Source organism: Cibotium barometz, chromosome 28, assembly GCF_041138505.1.
Source record: "Cibotium barometz isolate CiBa-2024 chromosome 28, ASM4113850v1, whole genome shotgun sequence".
Lineage (NCBI taxonomy): Eukaryota > Viridiplantae > Streptophyta > Polypodiopsida > Cyatheales > Cibotiaceae > Cibotium > Cibotium barometz.
Genome location: NC_141073.1, coordinates 8312862 through 8323084, shown reverse-complemented (window position 1 = coordinate 8323084; position 10223 = coordinate 8312862).

The following is a 10223-nucleotide window of genomic DNA, read 5'->3' as shown; positions in this document are numbered from 1 at the left end:
GGTACTGCATCCGGCCCGATGAGCTGCACTATCCTGGGGAGCTACTCCCATCCAGTGGCATGGTAGAGGACTTTTGTGAGGAGGGTGGCCAGCTGCAAGCTTGCCTTGGGGGTTAGCACACAAACTGCATGCAGCTCCTTATGCAAATATTCAGCCTAGTTGATGGGCGTTCCCTGGTGGACTCTAGCCAATGTCGAAAGACTACACCTGCTAAAGCAGTATGTCCATTGTGTTGTTAATAAAAAGGAGAGTGCCCTGGCCGGCATCACAAACTCTTCTTGAGTAATATTTCCCCACTCCACTCCGTCCTTAGTAGTGCTGCCCCCGAAAGTGCTGTGAGTTAATCATGGGGCGTTGGTGAGCCGCACGTAGGGTTGTTCCATTCGGGGGAGGTGGAGGGATTCTCGGACCAAGTCGACATTGAGATGTACTATGTGCACATGTCCTTCAATATCTAGCACTTGGCCCGTTGCCTGGTTTGCATCATATGTCTCCATAAAGTATAGGCAATTATACAGGTCGGGTCCCCAAGGCTCCATAGTGGGTAGTATGCCAAGCCCAAGTTGCTCTAGGTGGGTTGCAATGGTTGGATCAGTAGCAATATCTTTGTAGCAGGGTCCGGTGTAATATAATAGCTTATGCTCGACCTTATGATTGTTCTTCATAAGGGAGTGGACCGTGTGACCATTGACTTACTTCATAAGTTGCTCCCTTAGATGTGACAATTGGGGGTGGTGGCCATACTCCTCAAAGTGTCCCCCCATTGGGCGCTTCTTCCGGAGGGTGGGGTGCTTGTGAACCTCCAGGGAGGAGTCAGAAGTTTCAGTTATGGGTGATGGATGATGGACAGAAAGGGAAAGCTCGAGAAAAAATTTGGCAAGAGTTCGGGTAGGCTGAAAGCAAAAAGTGAGGAAATGAGAGGGGTGGGCCCATAGATATAGTTTTCAGAAGGACACGGCTATGGCCTCAAATGGTACAGGCATGGCATTTTTAGGAAATGGGCATACGTTTGTGAATGGTATAGGCATACCATTTGGATTTGAGGTTAGAATGGGTGTGGCTTTGTTTGGTATGGGTGTGCTATCTGGATCTGAGGCTGGAACATGCATGGCTTTGTTTGGTACGAGCGTGGCTTCATTTGGTACGAGTGTGCCATCTATTTAGAACGGCTGTGGCATTTGAGGTTGAGGTTGGAAACAGACATGGAATTTGTACTCCGAGGTAGCCTAATATGATGGGTGGGGGAGCTGTTGTTAAGGGTATATCATTGGTATGGACCGTGGGCTATGGTTGGGGGGTTAAGGGGTCATTGTGAAGCTTGTGCTTTTCTTTCTGGTGTGCAGTATTCATGGCGGAGGCCACTTTGGGTTTCCATTGAAAGGTTGGTAACTACGGAGTGACAAGAGTAGGGAGTTGGTGCCTTGGTGATTTGGGAACCCAAATTTGGTGATTGCCCTCATAGTAATGTTGAGCCTGAAGTAGAGGTTTTGGGATCCAACCACCGATAATTTTTTGTTTGGCAAGGTTTAGGGTGTGAGTGAGGATAGGTTGGCTTTGGGGAGCGTTTGGGCCAGCATTGTCATGTACTCTGTGGGATTGGGGTTGTCAAATTGGTTGCCTCTGTGAGAGGGATGAGGAGATTGGGTTGCTAGTAGATGAGTGGATCATCAGTGGATCCACAGAGTGGAAGTACCTTCATAATACCCTTGCGCTGTTAGAAGCCTTTTAGGTACGCATTGTTGAAAGTGCTTTCCCTATGTGCATTTGTTAGTGTTGTTAGGAGGGTTAGTGTGGTTAGTCGTGTGTGTGGGGGGGGGGGTCAGCAAAAAAACGGGGGTGGCTTTTGAGAGTTGGGATTGGACTGCTACCACAAGTGGGGTAGTGGAGAGGATATGAGAGGTAGTGTGGTGTGTTCAGAGTGGGGAGAAGTCTCTTTTTGACTGGTATGGATCTGTGTGGATTGGAGGGTGGAATGATGGTGGTGAATGGAGGAGTAACATCTTGGCATGAGGGAGCAACGGGTATGGGTTCTTCATTTGTCTCATGAGGACTGCCTGAGGCCAGCTGTAGGGTTGTCATCCTTGCATCCCAGTCTATGTTGCACTGGTGGTTGTGTCCCATCCAACCTCTTTCAAGAAGTATCTCTTCATGCATGGTTTTGCAAGAATCACATAAAACTTCCCTTCCAAGGGATTATTTCCAATGTGGAACACAATTGTGATTGTGCCTAAACAGTGAACTTCTTTGAGATGCCACTGTTGTGACTATGGGAGGAGTCTCTTTCAATGGCAGTTCCCCGAGGGAAAGCCATGTTTCATAAGACATTAAATTGTAATTAGCCCTTGGATCTTCAAGAGCTAATTTTTGGGCGAAGCTCATTTTGGGGTGGTCATTCCTAACCATAACCAAGTAGGCTTCACCTCCCAATCTTCTACTTCGAGGTCTACAACTTGGGCCATGTTGACCACTATATTTTTCTACCTAAGTTTGCCTCGCCTTAGCCTCTTGTTGGGCTACTTGTTTCATTTCTTCGTGGTCACTTTTTCTTTGTTTTTTATCATGAATGGCCCTTAGGGTGGTTTCGATTAGTGGGCCGTAGTAGCATTTTAATTTGCTACCATTGAAATATCCCGCCATTTTGAGTGTCTCTATGCGCACAACACCTTGCGGGGCTATCTCAATGACTAGCAAAGGTCCTAAGCCCTTGAGCTTGAGTTTATTTTTATGTGTTTTTGTGCATCTCCCTCGTTCATTTGCTTGTCCTTTAGCTGGTCTCATTAAACCATTGTTTACGTCGTCTTAGCTTTTCTACAATCATGCTATATACATCTAGGAGACATGTTTTGTCAAGCTTTTCAAGTTCAAACATGCGACAACCTAGGACATTCCTCATGAGTTTTTCTTGTACAATAATGTGTAAGCTTGGGACCAACAAGAACTCCATTGGCATAATCGCTTCAGTACCATAGGTTAAACTGAAGGATGTCACATTGGTAGGCAGCCTTATATAGGAAGTTCGATAGGCCCAAAGTGCAGCCGGTAACTTTTTTTCCCAATCATTGCGGGCTGGCCTTAATAGTTTTGGGTGAGAATGGCACATAGAACTTTGTTGGTGCTTTCTATTTGGCTATTACCTTGGGAGTAATATGGGGAAGATTTTCTATGAGTGACAAGGAATTCTTGTAAGAGGAATTGGATTACCTCATTAATAACGTGTGTTCCACTGTCGTTTACAATTTCAAGGGGGCAACCAAAGAGTATGATTACTGTGCGATTGATACAGGAATTTGGTGGTAGAGTGCGCATCAGCTTTACGGGTAACTTGATTGGCCCATTTTGTGTAGTAGTCCGTGTGGCAGCGATAATATATCGGGCTTGGCCTAGCCACAAGATTAATGGGTCCAATGACATTAATGCCCCACTTTTCAAATGGTTGCAAGGACACAACAGGGTTCAGGGGGGCATGCTATCTTTAAAGTGGGGAATTTCCGCTCGTTGGCATTCATCGCACCGCTTGACGTATTCTTCTACATCAGCCATTAAGGTGAAGACTTTCTGTGCAGTGATATCTGCCACGATATCTGTGCAGTGATATCTGCCCCCACGAAGTGTCCCCCCAGCATAGGCAGGTGAACATGTTCTAAAAGGAAGACATATTAGTCTTCCTTTTAGAACCTGTTCTAAAAGGAAGACATATTAGTCCGTGAAGACATATTAGTCTTCACGGACACAACGTCTAATAACCTTAGTCTTTCCCTGCCTGTAGAGTTTGCCTGCAATGAGTTGGTAGGGGGCTACTTGTTTAATGAGGCATCGTGCATGGTCCTTGTTGAGGAGGGGGTCAACTGGTAAGCCATTGGCTAGAAATTGTGCTACCTCCTCACCCCATTTAGGAATTAAACATAATTGGAGAAGGATGGCATCCGGTAAATCATCATCAACTCCCACGAGTGGCTCGCCATTGGGGACTCTTAACGCGTGGTCTGCCAAGACATGCAGTGAGCCCTTTTGCACTGTGACAGTGAAGTCCCCAACTCAAGCAAGATGAGTAGCCATCTGGTGATTCTTCCTATTATACAAGGCTTGTTTACCAAATTTAGAAGAGCTTGATGGTCTACGAAGAAGATAATTTTGGTCTCCAAAAGATAATAAACTTCTTAACGATGTAAACCATAGCCAACCCTTCCCTTTCCATCGTGGTATAATTTTTTTTGGCCTCATTTAGTTGGCGGCTAGCAAAGCTGATGGGAAAATGCATCTTATGTTCACCAAGTTGGGCTAGCACACATCCAATAGCAAAGACGGAGGTGTCGATGTGGACATGAAAGAAAATGTCCCAGTTAGGGGACCTTAGAATAGGAGCACATTAGGATAAATATGGACTCTCCATTTTGACCCTTAAGGAGTGAATAAAAAACGATTGGCCTGACCAATGAGAGAGCTGGGATTCTAGATCCTTCTCCTATACCACCGTTGGAGTAACTGCCTCATAGGATTGGAATCATTGATTCCACCTCCATGTGCTGTTGCTTTTTGGAATCCGCATATCAAGCTTGCAAATGAGATCACTCCATGCCTTCTTGTGGTGTGGACCATATCGCCAAACTTCCTTGTTTAGCAAAGTATGAACCATGAGCCTCAAGTATGTGCTGCATTCAAAAACACAAGATCCATAATTAAACTCAAAATATTACATTCACAATTTAATTGTAAATATGAAATGGAGACCACTCTGACCATAGTGTGTAATGCAATTTGAAGTCCATGCCTCTGTCATTGAGTTATGAAAGTTTACAACCGCCTCTTTAAATGCATTGGTATCATCAGAATTGAATCCTTAAACTCAACTATTATCTGCTATTTTACACATGACTAAATCACATTTAGAACAATAAGATGGTCAAAATAGAAAAGAAAACAAAATAACTCAAACAATATTAAATCATAACAAAACAATCCAAATAGCATAGAAATAACATCATTAAACTCAACTATTATGAGTAAATCACATTTAGAATAACAAGATTAACATTAATAGAAAAGAAAACATAATAACTCAGACAAAATTAAACCATAACAGATAACAGTAATGATTATACCTCCATTGCTCTCTTGTTCTTGATTCTTTTGTAGAGATTGATGAATAGAAATAGCCACAAAATAGCATTCGCCACCAAATGGGGACATAACATATTATTGAACATAATATAGCATATAGACTTCAGGGTGGTTGCAAGATGAGGGTACTCACTTTCGTTCACTCTCTCTAAAATTGGGACATCCATGCATCTCGGGCGGAGTACCTCGATCGTGATAGTGCCGCGAATTAAAAGACGACACGTGCCTCCCGAGCCTAAATCAACATATCTCGATCGAGATGCCAACTAATGCCACGCTAGCAGGTCCGGGTTTCCAGGCGTCATCCATGTCACCAATACATGTCACCGCCACCACATTATCTCGATCGAGATATCTATGCCACTCGGATCCACATCAGGGCCACGTTGTATCCCCCTAGGCATATTTGACCAGCACATCTCCATCGTCCACGTATCTCGAACGAGAAATTAACATCAAATCGCGACCATTCATTGTTCGAGGTAATGGGATACAATCTCCACCGTCCCCGTATCTCGATCGAGATACTGAGATCAAATCTCAACCGTCCAAATATCTCGATCGAGATACAGAGATACAATCTGCACCGTCCAAATATCTCAATCGAGATACGTAGATGCAATATCCACCGTCCAATTATCTCGATCGAGATACGTAAACGCAATCTATACCGTCCATTCACGTATGTTGGAAGATGCGATCTCGGCCGTTTAAATATCTCGATCGAGGTATATAATGAATCTTGACCGTCGACATACCTTGTCGTGGTAATGACTTTAAATCGTGGCCGTCCATGTACCTCGAACGAGATAGTAATATCAAATCTCAGCCGTCGATCCTTCCCCAACCCTAAAATTAGGTGTGTATCTTGGCCGTATGTTGCACTAACCCTAATATCCAGAGCGTTAATCTTGCAAACCCTAAATTGCATGATGTTACCGAACCTCGATCGAGGTTTTTTGCCTCATTGTCACAAGTCGTTTTCACTCTCCTTGCTCTCTTGATTTGGATTAGCATTAGTGAGCCCATTAGCATTGTTTTATAGCTTCATTAGTGCTACTTAGCACTAAGCATTAGACCCTTCACATTAGACCCTTCACATTGGACCTTTGTGTTTGGCTTAGGTTTTAGCATGGAGTCACACGAGGAGGGCCACGAGGAGGGCCGCTCATCTATTGCGGACCTCATCGTGGAGATAGACCGCGAGTTAGCGGCTATCCGTAGGAGTGCTAGAGACACACCGTCTACATTACATATCGTGGCAGACTTGGAGGCGATGCTTGCGTCCCTTCGTAGCCTTCACGATATTGTTTATGTAGATGAGTGGATAGCCCACCATCGCGTTGCTCCTGTGTCACATGGCCTGACATATCGTCAGGTCTGTGATCTTGCTCCTATTAGGGATGGAGCCTACCTAGATCTTTTCCTCGATAGTCGTGGGATGAGGCCTGGGGCGGGCAAGCCCCTTACTATTTCGCGGTGTTCGCATCCTCGTATGGCGGCACATATCTATAGTCGATATGTTGCCGCATATGGGAGGATGCCGAACAACCGCCAGATTCCCATATACTTCGCAAAGCAGTTATATGCGGAGTTTGTCTTAGGGGAGGAGGTGGATTACACCAGCCATCGTCCGGGTGGTGGTGCTGGCCGAGGCCGTCTCCAGGACCAGGGTAGGCGGCCTCCACCAGCCCTTCGTGTAGCACCTACCACCACAGATCCTTCATTTGTGCCATTGTCGACAGTAGAGACTCTTGGCACCCAGGTCGGCATTGACGTACGGAGTACCACGGAGAGCATCCAGCACGTGGTGCACCTGTTCTCACGATCTATACCGACGACAGATGTCGAGGTATTTACATATATATTACGTCTTAAGTTTTTTTGGTCATTTATCTACATGTTTATATATACTTTTTTATATTTTTACATGAGCAGCATGGTTGATTGTGTCACGTAGGTTCCCACACCTACCACTGAGAGACTCACTCAGGAGTTGGTAGAGGTGAGAGCGGAGATTGACCGCCTCAGAGCTGCATTACAGATGGCAGAGGCAGCTACTGCAGAGGCACAGCATCTGAGAGAGTCCGACATCCAGCAGGTAGGTTTCTCTTGCACGTAAAAGAGTTATAATTAAGGTCCTAAGTTATAAATTTCTTTAAGTAATACCTAATGAGAGACTAATCAATTATTTTAATACTTTACTTTTTTGCGTAGGCGCGGACCGAGGTAGAGAGCTCTAGAGCTGAGGCACAGCATCATCAGATTATGGAGCAGATTGCCCAGCATAGGGCAGAGCAGCTGACGCTGCATGTTCGAGAGTTTCGTAGATCCTCGGACGTGACAGTGCCTTACCTACCTTTATATCCACGGCCTGTCACACAGAGGTTTTTCGATGACCTCTCCCACAGGATGCACCACCCTTCCTACGTGATGCGTGCTGCGCTTTATGTATCGAGGACATTGATAGTACAGGTGGATATGCCCTGGGATGTGGACATATTTTCCACTTGTCTTGCATCACCCAGGAGCTAGTCCGGTTCTCAGCATGCCCCTCCTGCCGTGCACGCGTCGACCTAGCGACGTACAGGGTTTTGGGCATCGATGATCTTCACCCAGGCCTCGTTCGAGTAGATGCCAGGACTGGCAGGCCTATGGATTTTACATCAGCTCTATTGACTTGGGACTCGACGCCTTCGACGATAGAGCCCAGGAGCCTGAGGTGCCTCCTGAGATAGAGTGGAGCTCACATGAGTTCTCGATGCTTACCAGAGAGTCCTACATGAGAGCCAGATCACAGCATATGAGCGCGTGGGTGGTGCTGGCCCTAGTGGCAGATGATGGTGCTAGTAGCAGTGCTGCTTCTCATGAGCAGCGTGTCCTTACAGCAGAGGAGCTTACACGAGCAGAGTGGCAGACACGTACCATTGGAGATTATAGATTTTGGGTTTACAGACAGAGGCGTCTTGCATTAGCACGACGTAGAGAGAGAGAGAGGGCCATAGCAGCTTTTGGGACTCGTGAGCTCCCGAGTACACCGGCACCAGCTCACGATCCTGCCTTTGAGGCAGACCTCCCCACAGACATTCGACGACCCCCGCAGCCGGCACAGCCTCCTCGACGTGCACAGCAGCCTCGACGCGCACGTCGACCGGCAGTTAGAGATGATGATTTTGATTGGGTTGCCGTTGATAGTGACTAAACTCAGACTAGCTGGGTTAGCTCACTTACATTGTACTTACATTTTTGGGTAGTGACTAACCTCAGACTAGCTGGGGTAGCTCATTTTCATTCTGATGTACTTATTTGATGTTTATATCATTATGAGTTTTTTCATTATTGAGTATCATTACATTTTAGTTGATGTTCTTGATTTTATTATATTTTTTAACACTTTGGCTATCATATTGTTTGTTGAAAATCTCCATGCCATCGTACCCAAACATGCTCTCATGGGGACCAAACTTTGCAAGTATGGGGGGGGCACCACCCCCACATGCTTGCAAAGTTTGGTCACAATCAGAGCATGTTTGGATTGGTAATTAGCGCCCAGTGCGGGTTTTTGAAGTCTCTTGGTGCTTAAGAGGCCATGGAAAATCCGAGCCTTCCCCATACCATCGTACCCAAACATGCTCCGATGGGGACCAAACTTTGCAAGCATGTGGAGGGGAGTCCCCCCCACATGCTTGCAAAGATTGGTCACAATCAGAGCATGTTTGGATTGGTAATTAGCGCCCAGTCCAGATTTTTCAAGTCTCTTGGTGCTTAAGAGGCCATGGAAAATCCGGGCCTTCCCATACCATCGTACCCAAACATGCTCCGATGGGGACCAACAAACTTTGCAAGCATGTGGGGGTGGGTCCCCCCCACATGCTTGCAAAGTTTGGTCACAATCAGAGCATGTTTGGATTGGTAATTAGCACCCAGTCCGGATTTTTCAAGTCTCTTGGTGCTTAAGAGGCCATGGAAAATCCGGGCCTTCCCCATACCATCGTACCCAAACATGCTCTGATGGGGACCAAACTTTGCAAGCATGGGGGGGGCACCCACCCCCACATGCTTGCAAAGTTTGGTCACAATCAGAGCATGTTTGGATTGGTAATTAGCGCCCAGTGCGGGTTTTTGAAGTCTCTTGGTGCTTAAGAGGCCATGGAAAATCCGGGCCTTCCCCATACCATCGTACCCAAACATGCTCCGATGGGGACCAAACTTTGCAAGCATGTGGGTCCCCCCCACATGCTTGCAAAGATTGGTCACAATCAGAGCATGTTTGGATTGGTAATTAGCGCCCAGTCTGGATTTTTCAAGTCTCTTGGTGCTTAAGAGGCCATGGAAAATCCGGGCCTTCCCCATACCATCGTACCCAAACATGCTCCGATGGGGACCAAACTTTGCAAGCATGGGGGGGGCACCCACCCCCACATGCTTGCAAAGTTTAGTCATCAGAGCATGTTTGGATTGGTAATTAGCGCCCAGTGCGGGTTTTTGAAGTCTCTTGGTGCTTAAGAGGCCATGGAAAATCCGGGCCTTCCCCATACCATCGTACCCAAACATGCTCCGATAGGGACCAAACTTTGCAAGCATGGGGGGTGGGTCCCCCCCACATGCTTGCAAAGTTTGGTCACAATCAGAGCATGTTTGGATTGGTAATTAGCGCCCAGTCCGGATTTTTCAAGTCTCTTGGTGCTTAAGAGGCCATGGAAAATCCGGGCCTGCCCCATACCATCGTACCCAAACATGCTCCGATGGGGACCAAACTTTGCAAGCATGGGGGGGGACCCACCCCCACATTCTTGCAAAGTTTGGTCACAATCAGAGCATGTTTGGATTGGTAATTAATGCCCAGTGCGGGTTTTTGAAGTCTCTTGGTGCTTAAGAGGCCATGGAAAATCCGGGCCTTCCCCATACCATCGTACACAAACATGCTCCGATGGGGACCAAACTTTGCAAGCATGGGGGGGGCACCCACCCCCACATGCTTGGAAAGTTTGGTCACAATCAGAGCATGTTTGGATTGGTAATTAGCGCCCAGTCCAGATTTTTGAAGTCTCTTGGTGCTTAAGAGGCCATGGAAAATCCGGGCCTTCCCCATACCATTGTACCCA